Source organism: Protopterus annectens, chromosome 15.part0 (assembly GCF_019279795.1).
Source record: "Protopterus annectens isolate FY-2018-M chromosome 15.part0, PAN1.0, whole genome shotgun sequence".
Taxonomy (NCBI): Eukaryota; Metazoa; Chordata; order Ceratodontiformes; family Protopteridae; genus Protopterus; species Protopterus annectens.
This window is the reverse complement of record NC_056749.1, coordinates 203,218,830-203,239,230: the sequence shown is the minus strand read 5'-3', so window position 1 is coordinate 203,239,230 and position 20,401 is coordinate 203,218,830.

Here is a 20,401-nt window from a genome sequence, read left to right as displayed (position 1 = left end):
GACCTTAAAGAACGACTTGCAGACACAGATAACACCCTTACAAAATTAATGCAAGACTGTCCTGGTTTAGATACAGACTTTCATCAAGTCCTGGATAATGTTTATAAGTACGAAAGAACTTTGGTCTTCCATAAAAGTAAAAAGATTTCCAGGGATGTAGCAGTTTATGAAGCCAGTATGGTTTACAATGATTTTTGTTCTGTGAATTGAAACAACAGATAGGTGTTTGGTAAGGGTTTTAAGGTGGCGCCATTAAAGACGGGGCAAAAAGAAGTAAATGACATTGTTCAGGATTCTAGTTCCACCTTAAACTCTGGCCACACAGTAGAAGGAAATGATGGCAGCCAGCAGGTGGGGAGAAGGAAAACAGCAGCAACTGGCACTGAGAATGGTGTTTCGCATACAATGGCAGGCGGTTCTATCGACAATGGAGAAGTGCATGGTGATGCTGCTTCTAGTTCTAATACGAACACCAAGAACATAGGAGGTTTTTTACAAGAAACTTTTTTCCAGAAAGGACAACAGAAACCAGAGCAATAGCAGGGGATATCAACCACGAAGCCGAGGGAGGAGCAGGTTTCACAATTAATGCAGCTCCCCTCTTGTGAGAGTTCTAAAATTTCAGTGTTTAATTTGTCTAGTTTTCAGTTATCTAAGACCATGTCAAGGTACTGAAACTGGGTTTCAACTTTCAACCAAGTAGGAGGGCAAATACTACAAAGTCCTTGATAGAGATGAAGTTATTTTCTCATAAATTGAATTTAAAGTACATTTTAAGTGATGTGAATTGTACAAATGTAATTCGTAAACCATCTACGTATATAATCCCAGTTTAATATATACTATTAAAGTCTTTGAAAGCTTTTGTGAAAATGCTATTCGGAATTGTCTATCTGGTAAAAATGTCAGTTTTTACAACCTTAATGACACTGAAAGTAGAACTTTGAATGAGCTCAAAAGTAGAACTGATTTAAGGTTTATGAAGGCGGATAAGGGGGGTGGAGTGGTGATTATGAATGTGGATGACTATAACATTGCTATGGAAAGTATGTTGTCTAACCCTGTTGAATATGCAAAGGTTGCGAAGTTCAACATCATTAAAAGTTATGGTGTTATTATGGTATGTTACAGGATTTACTTTTGAATAATGACAGCAATGAGTTATTTCAATTTTTGTATGTGGAGGATCCCAGAGTAAGTGTAATGTTTGGAATCCCAAAGCTTCATAAGTCTACCATCAACCCCCCTTTCAGGCCTATCATTTCTGCTTCGGGTAGTTCCACTGACTGTATTTCTTTGTATTAGTATCATATGTTGAAGCTATGTGAAACTACTTATTGGAGTCCTCCTGGTGCATCATTTGGTATTTTGTGCTTCTAAATATAGTGACAGTTGTAGGTTGAAATCTTGGTTCATCCAGTTTGTTTACTGTAATTTTCTTGTGTACAGTATTAAAAGTGACTCAGAAATGAATGACTACGCAAAATGCAATATTGTGTTTATGTCATGGTTAGATGATATGTAATACTCACTACCTTTTCACTGTTCTGTTGTTGTACATAGCAGTAATAATATACTGACCTAAAGTAACCCTTCCGTTGCTGTAATACATCCTGTTTTTCCATTTGTAGGTAATCTAGCAAGACTGAGCCCTAAACTGTGCGTTGTGCATAGAGCATATACACAGGGTTGAGAAGCAGTGGAAGGATAGAGGTTTGTGTTATCACTGTCCGCCTTTATTTTTCCATACATGCTCCTAACATAGTTAAAGTTTTAGTTTTAAATGTGTATTCATAGGACCTTCAGGCATGGTGATGTTTATGGCCAGAACATATAGCATCTGAAAAGTAAGCGTAATACTAACTGATTTATTGAGAATAACATTTGTATGTACATAAATTTAAGTTGAATGTTGTCAACAGGATTTTTTGGATAGCTTGAGTTCATGCAATGTGTGTTGACACAACCTAAATGAAAGATATCTGTGTTTGTTATACTGATTTTGAATTTAATGTTTCACATATACGTTATTTGCAGTGTTGCTTCTTTTTGAACAGCATCTATTGCTAAACTTGTATGTGTGGCAATAGTTATCATTAAATGTTATGGTGGGTCGGATCTGTTTCGGCTTTACATAAGCTCAAGGTCCTCAGCCAAGTTTGTGGGCATTTTCCCTACCCATAATGCAACTGTTCTATAACCCCAGATCTCATTTGCCATGAAGAGATTCCTGTTAGCTAAGCTCTGGACTAAGTATTGCTAATTACGTACTATTTCATTATTATTATTATTTTCTATTGTTTGTTTCCTTTTGAATCTCTTTGATAGTGTGAGTCTACCCTACCCCATTTAAGCTACCGACCCGTTTAAGTCAGAGGGTCATTTTCTTTCTTAATTATACCATCTTGGATGTCCATCAGGCGATGGTTGATTTCCTTTCGAAAGGATTGACTTTTGTTCCTTCGAGAAGGATGGACATTGCAGACACTTTGATTGACCTCAAGTTATTTGTCCGAAAACTTAACCTTAATTTACTTATGGGCAATAGTTAAACTATTTCTTGTTCCACCAGGGTTTCTAGCCTATTTAATCCCCCAATTCACCCAGAGTTAAACCTGTTCGAAAGAATGTGCGAATTTGATTTCAGAGCTATCAAGGAAGGTTTTCATAAAAGGGCCATTAGACCTAATCTTAGTGCTTTGGAGAATGACTGTATTAATTTGTTAAAAGACTGTAATATTAGGGTCATGAAACTGGACAAAGGGGGTGGTCTGGTTTTCATGGACCATGCAGCTTATGTAGAAAAAATGAGTCGCCAACTTGATACTGATTCATACATTAAAGCTTCATTGAATGAAGTCAATGGAGCATATAACAAGATTAGGGAAAGTTTGGAAGATTTATTTTTAGAAAGCTCCATTGACATTGATTTGTACCATTATTTATTAATGTTAGCTCCTATTATTCCAGCTTTGTTTGGGACCCCTAAGATTCATAAATCTTTGAATGACCCACCTTTTCGACCAATAGTTGTATGGTCGAGGGTCAATTACTTATGGATGTGCCAAATATATAGATAGCTTACTTAAGCCATATTTAGAAAGTGAAACACAAATATGTAAGGATTCGTGGAGTTTTCTACATGACATCAGTAAGCTTGAATTCCAGCAAAACAGTCAGTTCCTTACAATAGACGTTAAGGACTTGTATACAGTCATTCCCCATGTCACTGGAATTGAGTGGACTCGTGAATTTTTACTAATGAAAAAAGTTGATGGTAAAATAATTTACTTAGTGGAAACACTACTGGAGCTGGTATTGACCAATAATTATATGATCTTTGAGGGTGAATTTTACCTGCAGAAATCTGGGGTAGCTATGGGCTCCCCTTGTGGTGGAAGCTTTGCCAATGCCATAATGGCTTATTGGGAGCATAGCTTATTATATCAAGATCCATTATTTCAGAACAATGTCTACTGGTACACTAGGTACCAGGATGACATGTTTTGTCTTTGGGTAGGTGATACTTCCCAAATACCAATGTTCATTAACAACTTATCTAAAACCACCACATTTTTGGAATTTACCTATGCTCTGGGAGAGGAGTCCATTAATTTCCTTGATATTCTAATAGTTAAAGATCTGGGTAATTGTTGTTATAAAAGTAATATTTATAGGAATCCAACATATTCGAACACCTTTCTCCACTTCTCGGGCAGTCATCCGTACCATCAGAAATGAGCAGTGGTGAAAGGTCAAATGGTCAGAGCTGCCCATATGATTTCAGATGAGAATGAATTTATGTCCGAATGTGAGTTATTAGAAACTATGTTTCTTAATAGAGGTTACCTTTCGCATTTAATAGTGGCAGTTAAAAATGAGGTCAAACGGAAGAGAGTTAATAGCTTTTTTACTCCATTATTGGGTTGTCAAAATACAACGCACATGGATACCTTGCTAAATAATCTAAGCGCCAGCCCTAATAATAATACCAGTCTCAACCAAGTGGTGTCTTCCGAACATAAAATAACCTATCAAGTTAGTTTTCTTAATACATATTCACTTGACTATTGTTTCATTAGGGAAGTGTTATGTAAGAACTGGGATGTCATAAAAGGAAATGAGATGTTGGTAAAAGCATTGGGGAATAAACCAAAAATAACTTACAGGAGGGGATTAAACCTCAAAACTATTTTTGAAAAGAAAAATAACATTTGCCATAATTATAGTAACATTAAAGGCATGTTTAAGTGTGGGTTTTGCCCACAATGTAAACACATAAAATAGGTAACCAATGTGATATTAATGGCAAAAGGTATAAAATAAATTCCAAGTTTAATTGTGAAACTAAAGCGGTTACATATGTTGCACTGTGTAATGGATGCAATGCATTCTATATAGGCAAGACGGAAAGGAAATTACGGCAGCGGATTTACGAGCATTGTTATGCTATTAGTAAAAAAGATCCCAACAATGCACTGGCCAAACATGCCATGGACTACCCCAGTCACAATTTTAAATTTGCTATTTTGCAATGTCGGACACCAGGGATAAGAGGGGGTCCATGGCAATTACAACTCGAGTTGGACGAGCTAAAATGGCAAATTAGAACAAATGCACAAAACTTTCCGGGCCTGAATGACAATGTGTCTATTAAATGTATGTTGAAACTATTGTCCCTTAGAAGATGACTGGTATGTTGGAATATGTCATATCTTATGCCTTATAAACATTAATAGTTATTTCTTTTTAGGTTGGTAGTCATGTTTGTCTTACGAGTTGGGACCTAATTAATATAATATCAAGTTGAACTATTTTGTCTATTTATTAATAGATGGTAGTATAATAATGGTATTTATTTACCACAGTTTTAAGGTTACTAACGCTTTTATTTGTACGAGGCATTATATAGATTTACTGTCAGCGGTTTTAAGATCTGTTTATGTTGTCTAGGATATAAGTGAACCTGTTACTTTAAGGGTTTAATTTCTTAATTAATTAGGATTGTCTAATTTAGTATAATAGCACCTGTTTGTTTTTTGAAAACTGTTTTGTCTGATGAAGGCTGGGCATTTACTAGCCGAAAGCGCTTACAATAAACAGTTTGTTTTGTTAAGTATTTCCGACTGCTGCCGGCTTTTATAGTTTCCGTTTTGTTTGTTTTTAAAAAGTTTTTTCCGTTTGAAGTTTGTTTTTGGTCATTTTCTTCTGTCCATTTTAGTTAGATGCCATTTTTCTCTACAATTCCTTTCCTTCTATAATTGTCCATTTTAGTTAGAGGACAATTTTCTCCCCTTTTTCTTTCCCTCCTCTAATCATCCATTTACGTTAGAGGACGACTTTCCTTTTGTGTGTAAAAAAAAAAAAAAAAAAAAGGATTTTTCTCTTATCCTTTCCTATTCCCTTTTACTTAGTATTTGTGTGTGTGTGAGTTTTTAAGTGATTATGCCTCAGAAACCAGAGTGGAAACCATTAGGTTTCAAAAGATCTGAAAAATGCAAAAAGAAGGTGCCCCTTAGCAATTCTCACATTCTCTGTGTTTATTGCTTGGGGGTTCTTCACCTACAAGAAAATTGCTCCACATGTCATGGATTTAACCAAAGAGCACTTATGGAGCATGAAAACAAGTTAATTTTGAAGGGTTTGCTAAAAAAACCCTTTTCAGAGGCAATTTCTTTAGTGACTTCAAAATCCGCTGACAAGACTTCCAAGAGGGCATCTTTGGCTCCAAAAGATTCTTTGGAGCTGAGACCCAAAACTCCTCAACTCTCTACTCATCCACCATCCTTGGAAGAGACAGTAATAACTGGATCCAAGACTACGTCAGAGCCGACAGATCCTTTGGCTCAGACATCGTCTGTGCTGACACATACTCCACATCAGAGCCGATCACTTTCACTTGAGCCAGTGACTTCACGGCTCCCCTCACCATTATTGACTTAGTCTAGATCACCATCTCTTTCTCCTAGGTCTACCAGGAGCTTATCCGATGAAGACATGGATAGGGTTGTGCAGAGGTTGCTGAAGAATCCGACCCTGGCCAAACTTCTGTTGGATCTGAGCCCAAAGGAATCGGGTCAGACACAATCTACCTCCATAGTTTCTGTTCCTCCTCCGATCTGAACCTTGGTTTCAGATGCAGAAGATTCCAATCTCCAGACTGTGTCTGTATCAGCTCCAGGACCATCAGTTTCCTCAGAGCAGACATTCTCCATGAACATTTCCCTCCATTCGGAGCAGGATGCCTCTAGGAGCCAACATTCCCCTGTCAGATGCTCGAGCCAGCTCAGATCTCTTTGGATCCGACACTGCCTCTCTGGGCTTTGATGCTGAAGAGTTCTTCTCCTACCTCATCTTCAGAGCTTCTGTCACTGGTTCTGGGGATGCCTTGGGCTCCAGCAACCTCTTTTTCGGATCTGCAGGAGTCCTCTGGGCAGGGGCAGTTTGCCTTTGAGGTTATGAAGGGGTTGCTGACTCCTACCACGTCTAAGGCACATCCTTCATTGGATCTTCCTCCCTCTATGGGCCAGTTGTCTTGGCTCTCTCAGGTAACCCTTCCACAGGATCACAGAGATTCCAGGCCTCAGGTTATCCACCAAGAGAATTCCCCCCTCTTCTGAAACCTCCACAGAGGATCCCACTGAGGTGGTCCCTCAGAAGAGGACCTGCAAGATGAAGCACCTTGACTAAGCAGAGGTGTCTATCATATCAGACACTGACCTCAGTGAGGCAGAAGGGTCCCCATGGTCACCTGCTGATGATGTCTCCTTTGGAGACTTCCTGGAATTATTAAAACAGAGAGGTGACTGGCAGTCCAACCCCCCCTTCTGCTGAGGAATCATTTAACCTGAAAGAATTTGGGTCTCGCCCTTCCTCCTCTTGGGTGACTCCACCTTCTGACGAGCTTATCAATTTAATCTCTAGGAAGGTCTGGGAGACCCCAGATTCCATAGAGCCTACTCCTAGAAGGCCAGATAAGTTCATTACACCACCTAAAGATAAAGGGTTTCTTACCAAAGGAGTTTCAGTTGATGCCATGCTTGCGGTGGCAGCTACTAAAAAGGAGCTATCCGAGACCAGCTCCTTTATCCATCCTACTAATAAAGACTATAGGACTATGGATAGATATGGGAAACGAGTGTTTTCATCAGTGACCCTTGCTCTTTGGTCCCTGAACTACCTTACCCATTTCACTAGGCTACAGAGGGACCTGTTAAAGGAACTCACAGACTCCCTCCAAGGAGCTGTAGCTGATGCAGTAGCAGATAAAATTAATGCTCAGCTCGCCACCCTCAATTCTGTAGTAAACTCTTCCATGAGGCTCGTATCCTATGCTGCAGATGGAATGATTAGAGCTGTGGGTTCAGGTATTGCTCTTCAGTGACAGGCCTAGATGCGGCTTTGCGACTTCGGGGAGCCTTTCAAGTCTACCTTCATTAACACCCCCTTTGATAGCTCCTCTCTTTTTCGGGCCAGAAGTAAAAGAAATGTTTACCAAGTGTGAACAAGAAGGCAAGATCTTGTCTGCCCACTGGAGTATGTTTTTCTGCACCCACCAGACCTTTTCCAAAGGGTCAGAGGGGTAGTGGGAAAATGTGGTTCAGAAAATCCCACAGGTCTTTCCATGAGGCACAAGGTGAGATTCCCCCCAGGGCAGAGGGAATAATAATAATGGTAGATGCTGACCTCATGGCAGTGGGGGGTCTGCATAACCAGGGCTTCAGAGAATCTTACTTTGGAGGGCCCTATCAGTGCTCCTGAAGGAGTGCCCAATTGGTCGCCTCTGGAGGCAGTCGAGAGTCATGTCATTTGTCTCTGCACCTAGAAACCTGGCAAAGCATCATAAATGACAGATGGGTGCAGAGTATAATATTCCTTCACCTATCCTCCTCCTCCTATAAACACCATAGTTCCGGACGTGCCACCCAGTCAAAAGAAACAGACAACCTTTGAAATTCAAAAGTTGCTAAACAAAAGAGTCATCCAACAAGTCCCTGCAGACCAGAGAGGATCCAGAACTTACTCAAGGTTCTTTTTAGTTCCAAAGAAAACAGCGTATTGGAGATCCATCTTTGATCTCAGCATTTTAAACAGGTCTTTAAAAAAGAGCAAGTTCCAGATGGTAACACTGCAGTTGATACTTTCACTCCTGGAAAAATACCGTTGGATGTTCTCAATAGACCTTCAGGATGCGTACTACCACATTTTAATGAACAGGTGATTCAGAAGGTTTTTACGCTTCTGGCTAGGAGCCAGTCACTTCCACTTTCAAGCTCTGCCCTTTGGTCTCACTACAGCCCCCAGAGTGCTCACCAAATGCATATCAGTAGTAGCAGCTCACCTAAGATGCAAAGGATTCTGTATGTTTCCATATCTGGACGACTGGCTCATCTCAAACCCGACCAGCCACCTTCTTCTGAAAGCCAGGAACTACGCCCTTCGAATTTGTTCATCCCTTGGAATCACGATAAATTATGATAAATCTGCTCTTGAGCCATGTCAATCCTTGGTTTTTATAGGCGCTCAAATAAACACAGTAATTATGTCAGGAAAGAGTACATGATCTTCAGCATCATGTAAGAATGCTTATCAACAAGGACAAGGCTTCTACCAAATTAGTCCTACAGATTCTAAGCAAAATGGCTGCCTCAATTGTACTAATACTACTAGCTCTCAACATATGAGAATCCTTCAGTGGCTACTTTTAACACAATGATTCTTTCAGGATCTTCCAATGTCACATAAAATTATACTAACCAACTCTTGCAAAAGGGACCTTCAGTGGTGGCTCAACTCTCCCTTAGTCTGTCAAAGCCATCCCTTTCTCCTCCCTCAGCCCCAAGCTACAATGACCACAGACGCATCTCAGATAGGGTGGGGGGGCATTATTTGGGGAACACAGTCCAAGGCACTTGGCAAGAACACGAAGCCCATTTGCACATAAATGTTCTAGAGATGAAAGCATTGCAAGCATTTCAGAACTCTCTCCCTCTAGGTACAATAGCAATTCAGTCAGACAACATGTCTATGGTCTGGTATATAAACCAACAAAGGTGAACCAGATCTTACCTCTTATGTCGAGAAGCCCTGAGGGACTGGGAATGGGCAGAGGCCTCCATCCACTTTCTCATAGCAATGCACATTCCGGTGAAATCCAATGTGATTGCAGTCAAACTGAGCAGAGCCATTCTTTGGCCACACAAGTGGTCCCTTAGTCAGAAAGTGGCAGAAGAGATCTTCCACAAATGGGGCCACCCTTGCTGAGATCTCATTGTGTCACCCATCAATGCCAAATGCAGCAAGTACTTTGTCCTGATCACCCTGGCAGGGGAGTCACCAAGGGATGCACTTGTTCACGATTGGCCCCTGGGACTTCTTTATGATTTCCCACCAATACATCTGATTCCCAAATTCCTACAGAGAGCAAGCTTGCCGGAGAACACAGTAATCCTAACTGCCCCCTACTGGGCTCGACAGATATAGTTTCCCTTTATCTGGCCTCATGTACAGAAGGGACCATGGATCCTGGAACCAATTCTGGATCTACTGACAGATCCATCAGGAGAACTTCATCCCTGCCTACACAATCTCCAACTGACAGCTTGGCTGCTCCACTTCCCATGATAGCTAGGTTTCCTGTACTTTCTTCTCTAGTAAAACACATTTTGCTTTCCTTCCACAAGAACTCTACTCAAAAACTGTACAAAAGTAAATGGCAAAGATTTGTGGCCTGATCTAATCTTACTAACATAGATCCTTTCACAGCTTCTTTGCATTCTGTTCTGGAATTTTTAGCCAAATTATTCAATGAGAGAGCTGCTGCAGCTACTATTACGGTACAGCTAGCAGCCATCTCTAATTTTCACATAGGAGACAATGGTACTGCTATAATTTCACACAAAACTTTTTAAAGCATTCCTCAAAGGTACTTCCTTAATCCACCCTCCTTACAGGAACCCTATTCCACCTTGGGATTTGAATGTTGTATTGTCAAAGCTTGTTTACCCACCTTTCAAACCTTCTGCTACATCTGATTTGAAATTCTTATCATGGAAGACTCTTCTTTTAGTCACTATAACTTCAGCAAGAAGAGTTTCTGAGCTACAGGCCCTATCCTCCAAATATCTGTACATAATTTTTCATAAAGACAGAGTTTCTCTGAGAATGAACCCTTCCTTTTTACCTACAGTTGTTTTGGAAATAAACCTCAACCAGTCTATTGAATTACCTGTATTCTTTCCAAACTTTAAAAACAAAGGAGATTACTCTCTTTCCCCTTTTATTTATTTGTATTTATTTCCAGTTTGATGACCAGGGAAGTCCGCTGGGCCCAAGGAGCCCGTTTTCAGTGGAGACCCAGGGAGAAAAGCTCCAGCAATACAAAATACAGTGGGATACAGAATACAATACAAAATACAGTAGGATACATATTCAAGTAAATACAGAGAATATAAGTACACAGCAAAGACAAAGTAGAAATACAAAAATATATGTTGTTTAAAGAAAACTGTTTACAATATTGGTCTAAAAACTGTTGTAGTTATCAAGTTGAGGACATTAGTAAGTTTGGAGTTGTAGTTATAATAGCATATTGGAACAAATAAGATTTTGTAGATATGGGAGGTTGCAATGTAGAAAAAGATAGAATATTGACGAGAGTTATTGTTCCTTTTGTAGAGAAGATTAGTATAGAGCTTAGGTGTTTATGGGTTAGAAGGGGGGGGGGTGACCTAGGTTGGGAGAATGCAGGTACATTTCTTGATAGAGGAGAGGTAGGAATAAAGATGAGTTTTAAAGATTTTAGATGTCCATAGACAATTACATTTCTATTTGCACAGGAGATCACAATTCAGAAAATCAGATCAGCTCTTTATCTCTTATTCAGACATTAGGAAAGGCCAACCAGTTTCTAAAGTAACACTATCCAATTGACTATCACAATGTATATCTTTCATATACAACTCTAACCACAAGACTCTTCCAAACCTGTCAAGGCTCATTCTACCAGGTCAATAGCCACTTCAGCAGCTTTCCAAGACAGATTACCCTTAGACAGTATTTGTGCTGCAGCTACATGGGCTAAACCACATACCTTTATCACTCATTACAAATTGGATTTGGCTTCTAGGAGTAGAACATCGTTTGGTTCTATGGTTCTGAGGAATATTCTCCCATGAGCCACCCAAGAATTAGGTAGCTAGGGACGCGGTCCTATCAGTGAGAATAAAGACGAGATTGACAACAACACATAAAGAAGTTATGTTCTTACCATAACGTTCCATGCGTGTTGTCCATCTCGTCCATTATCCTCACAACCCACCCACCATTCCCCCTCCTAGCAGACCAAGTACCTCTAATTGGATTTTTATGGGACTCTACAGCCTCTGAGGTATGTCTTTTGTAAGGTGTTTATCTTACATTTTCTTGGTGAGGTATACTTTTAATCACTGCTGGAGGGCAAACGAGATCTGAGGTTATAAAACAGTTACATTATGGGTAGGGAAAATGCTCATGAGCTTGGCTGAGGACCTTGAGCGTATGTAAAGGTCGAGACGGGTCCGATGGATCAGATCCGACCCATCAGTGAGAATAAAGGATGAGATGGAAAACACGCATGGAACATTATGGTAAGAATATAACTTCTTTTTTTGCATAGCCTGTCTATTCTATGATTACATGGGCAGCTACAGTCTCAACATTCTTAATGCTGTTGGTAGACATTTACTGGCATCTACTTGAATTCCACTTCTCTTGCAATGCTGTATAATTGCACTGTCATGGTTTGTTAAAAATAAAATTAGCTACCATTTTCTGTCCTTGTTGTGCCCCAAGTCAGTCATGTTTTATCTCTTATGTATGAAGTGTTGCATGATATATTCATGCTCATCATCATTATGTTGTTTTAACTGTGCAGGTACATATGTAAGCATAAATACAAACATACTGTGGATAGTGACAATGATACATTTGTTGAGGGACAGATATGTATGTGTGTCATACACATAATTTCTAGTTCTCATATGCTGCTGCTGTGCTTGCTATTGTGCAGTTGTTCTAAGCTTTTAAATTCCATTCAGTTATATGATGTTGTGATGTCACCCATTAACCACGGTGTATTTTTCATCTCATTTGCACATATATCTTAAGTGTAACATTGCTTGTTTTTCTTACAATATATTTTGAACAACAATATTTTACCGGTGGAATGTCAATATGATACATTAGTTCCATATAATGATACGTTATAGTGGAAATGTAAATGCCATTTTGACACCTCAGCAGAAATGTGTGAGGCACACATCGAGTAATAAATAGTGGTCCCTATTCCTATGGAGTTGCTGTTTGAGTCTGTGACTGACTTTGGTGTAAGGCCTATATGGCAACTGGGTTACACCAGGAGCCACATGCCAAAAGGTATGCTGACAGTGTCATTGTTAACTTACACTGTACCAAGTCTTTTGGAATGAAGTTCCATGTCAATGTTGCATGCCAGAGTGGTAAGGCATACTTGCTTTGACACTTATAATATACATATGTCTGCGTGCTGTTGCATGTATACTTATGGCTGATATATCAGTAAAGTAGCAAGTAGTAACAGAAGCATGTTTGATAAACAGGGTACTGCATTCCAAGTAATATATTAGAGTAATACATTGACAAATGACAATGTATGATGGACACACTGGCCTATACATAGCTTTTTATTCATATCATCAGTATATGAATATTAGGACATTAAGAATATTACATAATCATAACATTACACATGTTATTATCATAACTTTGTGTCATTTGTTTTACATGAGCCATATCTGCTGACAATTATGGTATAATGACAAATGTACTGTATTATGATGTACCTTAAGCAAACATTTCACATGTCCTGCCTCATATGTTTTGATGATGTTAATTGCATATCATATACTCTCTGTACAGTTATGTAGGTGGACATCTGATTTTGCTTTATTATAGACATGTTTGGCATATGACTGTGATGTACATTATACACAATTTTGTATATTAATATGGATTGAATTTAAGCCTCACATCACATAAGGTCTTACAGGGGGATATGGTCATACAGTAGTGTAGTATCACATACATAACAGTTACTGCATGTAGATTGTGTAAGTTTGTATGACATGTTATTTAATCACAATTTTCAGTTAATGCCTATTATGTATGTATAATTTTTTTCTTGTATTGAATTTTGACAGTGCATGAGCCCATGCCAGCTCACCAACCATACACTGCTGCTGCCAATGTTTCAGGCCACTGCCAGCCAACTTGGACTCTGAAGACCAGCATGATGACCATGACAGGGACTATGATGATGATGATAGACCAGGACCTGCACATGACATTTTTCCTGTTACTCATTGTAGAAGATACCCTCCACCACCACACCAGGAAGTTGACTTTTCGCCCAGATCTGGAACATTGTGACAGATGTCTTCCAGAAGAGGATGAGGGACCTGGTGGGCAATTTCTTTCAGGATATGAAGCGGGCTATGTGAGACTCCTTCTTGGAGATTGCTACAGAGATCTTTCATGATGTTTGACCCCATTAAGGTGGTTATTCTCTGTGTAATTCACTCTTGTAATGCTGCCACTATAGTGTTTTCTATATCCATGTATTTGCAGTATAGGCACAATTGTGCAGACATCGGATATTGCTGTCATGCTTTTCCAACATATGTCAAATGTACACTGCACAGATGTCATATGTGACTTTATCTTGCTGTTGCAGTATGACATACATTACCGAATGACGTGTGGTAACCACTATTATTTACATGATCATCCTGTCATTACTGCATGCATTACTCCATATGGGCAGGGTGCTGCTAGTCCTTAAATCTGTGTGTGTGTGTGTGTGTGTGTGTGTGTGTGTGTGTGTGTGTGTGTGTGTGTGTGTGTGTGTGTGTGTGTGTGTGTGTGTATACTCTGGTGCATACAGTGCCACATGTTATTGTTATGTCCAATAGACACTGGCCCTGTATGTGATAAATATGACTGTTGCAGTTAGCTTAATGTGAGTGGGGCACAGTTGTTCTGCTTGTGTTGTTCTCCTATATAATTACATGGGATGACAACAACTCACATACTACATTATTCTCATTATTCTTACAGTGAGGTAGATCAAGTGTGTGTATTTGCACATGTTATCCATGTGTAGTATGCATTGCACTCATTTCTGGATTGGTTGGTGCTGTCTCATGCCTGTTCAATAACATGACAGGTCCTTGCTTTTGTGATTTATGTAACATTGTTGTCTCATGCCTGTCACACTGGCACAATGACCTTATGTGTGGCATGGACTGGCTAATACTGTGCCATGTTGTATTACTGTACTGTGGTTGGTATATATGAGCATGTATCCTTCACATACTGTGCTGACATTCACTGGTCCATTAGTGAATATACGAGGGTGATGCTTTGTTTAGCATCATTCATGCTGCCCTTATGCTAACGGACAGTCTTTTTGATAACAGTTTATATTACATCATGCATGCACAGATTTGCAAACATGCACATGTGTATGTATTTGTAGTACATATGCACTGATTTACATGGATGTACATGTGTATGGCAGGATTATGATTGACACACAACCACTCTTGTAATATGTGACTGTTACATGCACTTTTCATCAGTCTTAAACTTGCACAGGTTATTGTGGTACCCGCTGTATTATGTTTGCATGGCAGTGTATATGTGTATGTGATACTCAAACCTACTTTTATTTTGTACCTATGCCACTTGCTATTTAACTGCTGCACATAACTTTGTTTGTGTTATTTTTACACAGACTTGTTTATAGCCAACACCAATCCACTATGCCCATGTGTCATGCATTGGTCACCACCAGCGCACTATGTCCATGTACCATGCATTGTCTATTTGCTTCAATGTACCGTGCGAGGATTTGCAGTCCATTCTGTGTTGTGGACACATGCATGTGCACTATGTCACCTTAGCTAGGGATGCCCTGCTTTATTCTCTGCCTACTTTCACTTGTTGGTATTTCCTCATTGATGTGGGCCTGTGTTGTCTGTCTCCCTTCCCACTTACAGCTTTAGCCTACATGTTTCGCCTGTACATGGCATATGCTGTGTGTATGCTTACCTTCTACGTTATCATCATTGTTATGTAGATGCACAGGCACAATACTACCTTATGCCACCATGTTGGATATCATGCACATGCAAGGCATATGCAAACAAGGTGGTTGTAAATGCTTTAATTCCATCATTGCACAGGCTGTACTTGTGTGTTGGGCATTACCCAGGAATTTGTATGCTTTCTGCCTATGCACAGGCTTGCATTCCTTAACATTCATTAATCATATATGTATCACCATTTACTTTATATTACGTGTTATTGGCGTGGGTATGTGTGATGAACTTTCTGTTTGGATTCTGTTATGCCATTATATGTCAGTCATATTTGTTGTATACCTGACAACCTATCAGTATTGCTCTGGCATGGCATATGTGTTTGACATGTGAATCCCATTTCTCCTGTGTTTGTGGTGTGCGTACTTATTTGTTTACTACACAACCATGTTAATGTTTTGCTGCGGTCCTGATGTTTGGTAATGTGCTTGGTTGTTTGCCTTTTGCATGCAGGGTTGGAGGGTCTAGTCTGTCCTCCACTTGTCTGATCCTGTGTTTGTTAATCCTTGCTGTTGCTTGGCTTACACTTAAACTGCTGACAACCTAGCACATGATTGCATTTCATATCCATTGTGTACTGCTGTGATGCCCCACCACTGGCCCAGTAATCAAGGAGCCTCAATCTTCACCACTGGCAACAGTGGGGGATGTACACACTGGGAGGATGACAAGTACACACAGAGTAAAGTTCAATTTCCCTTAAGAGCACACAGAGACCACAGTCATTCTGGGGTTGGTTTCTACCGCTTTCTTCAGATCCCCAATAAGACTCCTCACTGGCACAGCTATAGAGTTGAGAGCTCAGCTGAGTGGCCAAGCCAAGACCTCCAGCACCCTCTCTGTCCAACCAGTGCTTTGTGTCCCTGCCCAAGTAGCTGACACACACACATGCTCTTTGAGATTTGATTTACACACACACACACACACACACACACACACACACACACACACACACACACACACACACACACACACACACACACACACACACACACACACACACACACACACACACACACACACACACACACACACACACACACACACACACACACACACACACACACACACCTGGGAAAGGCTGGCACAGGTTTACTAGCAATGCCCCCTTCTGCCTAGACTATAAGGTAATTTTCACTACCACCAGCCCCTACTTATCAGCTACTTTAAGGCCCTTAGCAAAGGGTGTCCAATCTTACCGTGTAATGTTATTATTAATCCAAATGGTAGTTTGACCAAGAGCAAGGCTATTAAGAGTGGACTGCACAGCGTCACCAAATACATATGCAAGTACTCTAAGATAAAATATATCTCACAAATATCAGCCACAATGATAGGTTTAGCTATATTTAATAATAAATAATAAAAGAACAAGAAAATATTCAAGTAAACAATCACAGTAACTTCAGAGTTCAAAATCACAGGAAATATTTAAAATGACATTGCAGGATCATCTCAAATAAATAAAGAAAACATCTAAGATCTACTGTACTATATTCCTAACTGCAAATAAGAGAAATCCCTGTACCCTAAACTTACTTAATCATAGCAAGACAGATGTGGTGAGTGGGTTTTCCAGCTGATGCTGTCAGGTCAAAGACAAAATACAAAATGCACTCTCTCTCTCTCTCTCTCTCTCTCTCTCTCTCAGAAAGTTCTTAAATTAATAGCAAATATGACTACTGGGTTAGCTTACAGGATGACATAACTTTTTGTCTCCTGATTTTAGCTCCCAAGCCAAATCCTCATTGCTAGAAACTACCAGCATTTAGCATCTCCCTGTGAAAACACATAAACAAGGGCCCTTCTTAGATCTCTTGCCAAATGGTGGAAGTTGTAAAATAATTTACATTCCTCCACATGTAAAGACAATACAAAAAACTAGTTTTTGAAATTGTTTGTTACTGCACTGAAACTGAGAGATAACATCTTTTGTTTATGGCCCAGCTGTAAATTAACTTAATCTCAACCATTATTCTTAAGTTTTGCAAGTTAATCTCATGTGTTTCAGTCTCCCCTGTTAAACAGTTACAATAGTGTATAAAAATATCTCTTCCGCACATGTCTATACAATATGACATACAGTTCTAATACTTTTGTAACACAGGCATATGGATCATGTTAATATTCACAAATGACACACAACCACTTACAAAATTCGAAATAGCTGGGCTGCCAATATCTCCATTTGTTACATTTCTATATAAATCATATTAATATTCACAAATGACATATAATTATTTACAAAATTCCAGCTAGCTGGGTTGGCAGTATCTGCTTTTGTTACAACTGCAATGATGGCAGTCTCCATTTAGTGTTCTCCAAAACACATAAACCATAAACCATCAGCCATACTCATTCTGGTATGACTGTCACACAGTTTACAAAATTACAGCAATGAAGCTGCTATGAAGCCATACCCTGTTTGCCACTTTTTCTTCACCAGTGTTGTATAGTCTATATGTATACCGTCTGTGTACCTTACCTCTCCTTTATGTGAATTTTTAACCATCATCATGTCTTGTGATATTTGTTATATGTTTATACCTGCTATTTTTCCCTCCTCCTCTTTCCATGACTTTTCCTGCCCTTCTGTTCTTCAAAAAACAAAAAAACGGGACCTATTCTCACCAAAAAAATGCCCATTCCCCTCACAAAACAAAACATGGCCCTGTTTCCACCAAAAAAGTTGCCCATGTCCCTCTGCCTCTCCCTTTGACCTCCATATTCCATCATACCTCTTGTCTGACCCTTTTCTTCACCCTCATCCACATCTGCTTTAATATCACCCTATTTCCTTGCAGCCATAATTGCCACATCTCCCCATACAGTAAAATTAAGTGCAAATCTACTATTGCTTAATTGTAGTTTTAATTTATTTCAAATGCACCTTTGTAAACATTAGTGGTAGTCCCCGGTGCCAGTGCAGCATAATTAGAAAACAATAAAAATAAAAGTAATTATTAAGCTGAATCACAACAGCATCCCAGAACCATGCATTTATTTATTTTTTTTTAAGTGGGTTAGTCCACTGGGCTGGTGGCCCATTTTCAGCGGAGACCCGAGGAGAAAAGCTCCACACAAAGAACAAATAACAGAGTTTACTTAGCAGTAATGTGAATTTGAATACATAATTGCATGCATGCATGCCATATATTAAATATGAGTACAAAGAAACAAAGATTCATGCAATAATGAAAATTAACAATTCATAGAAATTCAGCAAGGACAATAGCTAAAAATTATGAGGTGAAAACCTGTAGTAAAAAAATGTAGATTTACAATATGTTATCAGAAAAACTTTCTTGGGCTATTACCTGGACTGATATGTAATGAAATGTACAGAACTCTTGCTTACACACAGGCACATGCGTGCCAGTACAAGTGGAGTTAAAAATATTTAGTGCACCTTCCAAAGAAGAAAACATGTTGTGTCCATAACATAACAATAATCATCCCTTTGGATTCACATCCACTGTTTCCGCCTAACTTCCAGGCTGTTATATACTTGAACTTGTCCCCTCCTTTAAGTGAGTGACAGTGCACTGTACATTTAAGTGCTTATATGTGACCACTGGACACAACTAAAATAACACTGAATAACATTAACTTGGATTGCTGTAATAAACATAAACATTTAATTTCTACTGTATCCTTTTCTGGGTCACAGAGAAGCTGGAGACTTTCCCAGTTCAAGTCCACTCCTTGTTGAGTGGTTAAACTCATGTACATAAACTATTCAGTCTTTTTGAAGATGAATCCTAGTCTTATCTCCATCCTTTTGGTAGACTGTACTTTGATAGTTTAGATAGACATTTAGCATGACAGTTTGCAAACTATACTCTGGAACTACATTACAGGAATACATTCAAGTACTTCTTTCTGTTCCCATGACTATGACCCACATGCAGTAGTCATGCTGCCCTCCTTTTGAGCACAATGCATCCAAGTTTATACTTCTGATATACTATATGTGGGTTTATATGGTATGCATTTCTGTCTATGAATGTGCATTTTGCTGTCTACAGCTGTTTTGCTAACATTTTGTGTGAGTGTGTTTTGTGTAGTTATCACACCACTGCTGCAAAACTATTCTTTAAAACAGAAAAGTAGAACTACTAATATAGTAATAGTTCCCTGGCGCAAACTCTTGCCTATTTGCAAGAACTATATGCCAAGTCAGTGGTGGTTAACAGAACTGTTAGTAAACAAAGCTGGTATGAGACAGAAGGGAGAGAAAATATATGGCTAAAATCTCTACTTAGATTCTCAGGTACCACAACTTAAAAAGACTGTAAACCTCATTTGCAAAAATTGGAACACTGCCATATTGAGTGTAACCATAATTTTTAAGCTTGTGTTGTTTTTCTCATATTTCTTTTCTCAGCAGGCTTAGTGAGACAGAATTTCATTACAGTGGTAAAAAAAGAACAGCTGGAAGCTGCTAGCTGTGTGTGGAAGTAGTGAGAGTAGTGGAAACCTTTACAAACTGGGTGAGTATAAAACATTTCCAGCATGAGCAACTCCACCCAGATGATCAGAAATAATTCTAACCAAACTGGGAAGTGAGCTTCACCAAGAATGTAAGCAGTTGTCAGACTTCTTCCTCTTCTTGAAACAGCAGAAAAAACAGTAAATGGAAAGTATGTTTCACAGAGAAAATATATATACTTGATAATTAACTCATACTTTAAATAAATATCAGCTAATCTTCCCTCCCTAACTCTCCTGCACACTCACAACAGCTAATCAGAACCTAAACCTAGGTTTGGTTTTCAGTCTCTTCTAACCATGGACAGCCTGACCTATTGGATAAGTTCATTGGTTCATAGGTGTGTACTAGGCTAACAACCAATACGTCCCTTATAAGCTTAGGTGTGCAACCCAAATGTGACCCACAAATTTGATTTATATAGGGGGTCATTTACTGACTGACTCTGTCCATCACAGATGTAAGTGCCAGACCAAGGCTAAATGTTCGATTACTCTTCCATTGGTCCAAGTTGCCCTTAAATAGGAATAGTAAGGAATTCTACTTCACATGGATGGGGAGCATGTTCCAGAGACCGGGAATTCTCTGAGAAACAAATCTGTCTCTCCAACATGTCCTATTTATGTTGCAAGCTAAATTTATTTTTTTAAATCTAGCAGTTCTGATGCTGTTAGTTTTGCGGATGTGCAAAAGATTCATCAAAGCATGGTTCCAGGGATGCCATGTATGC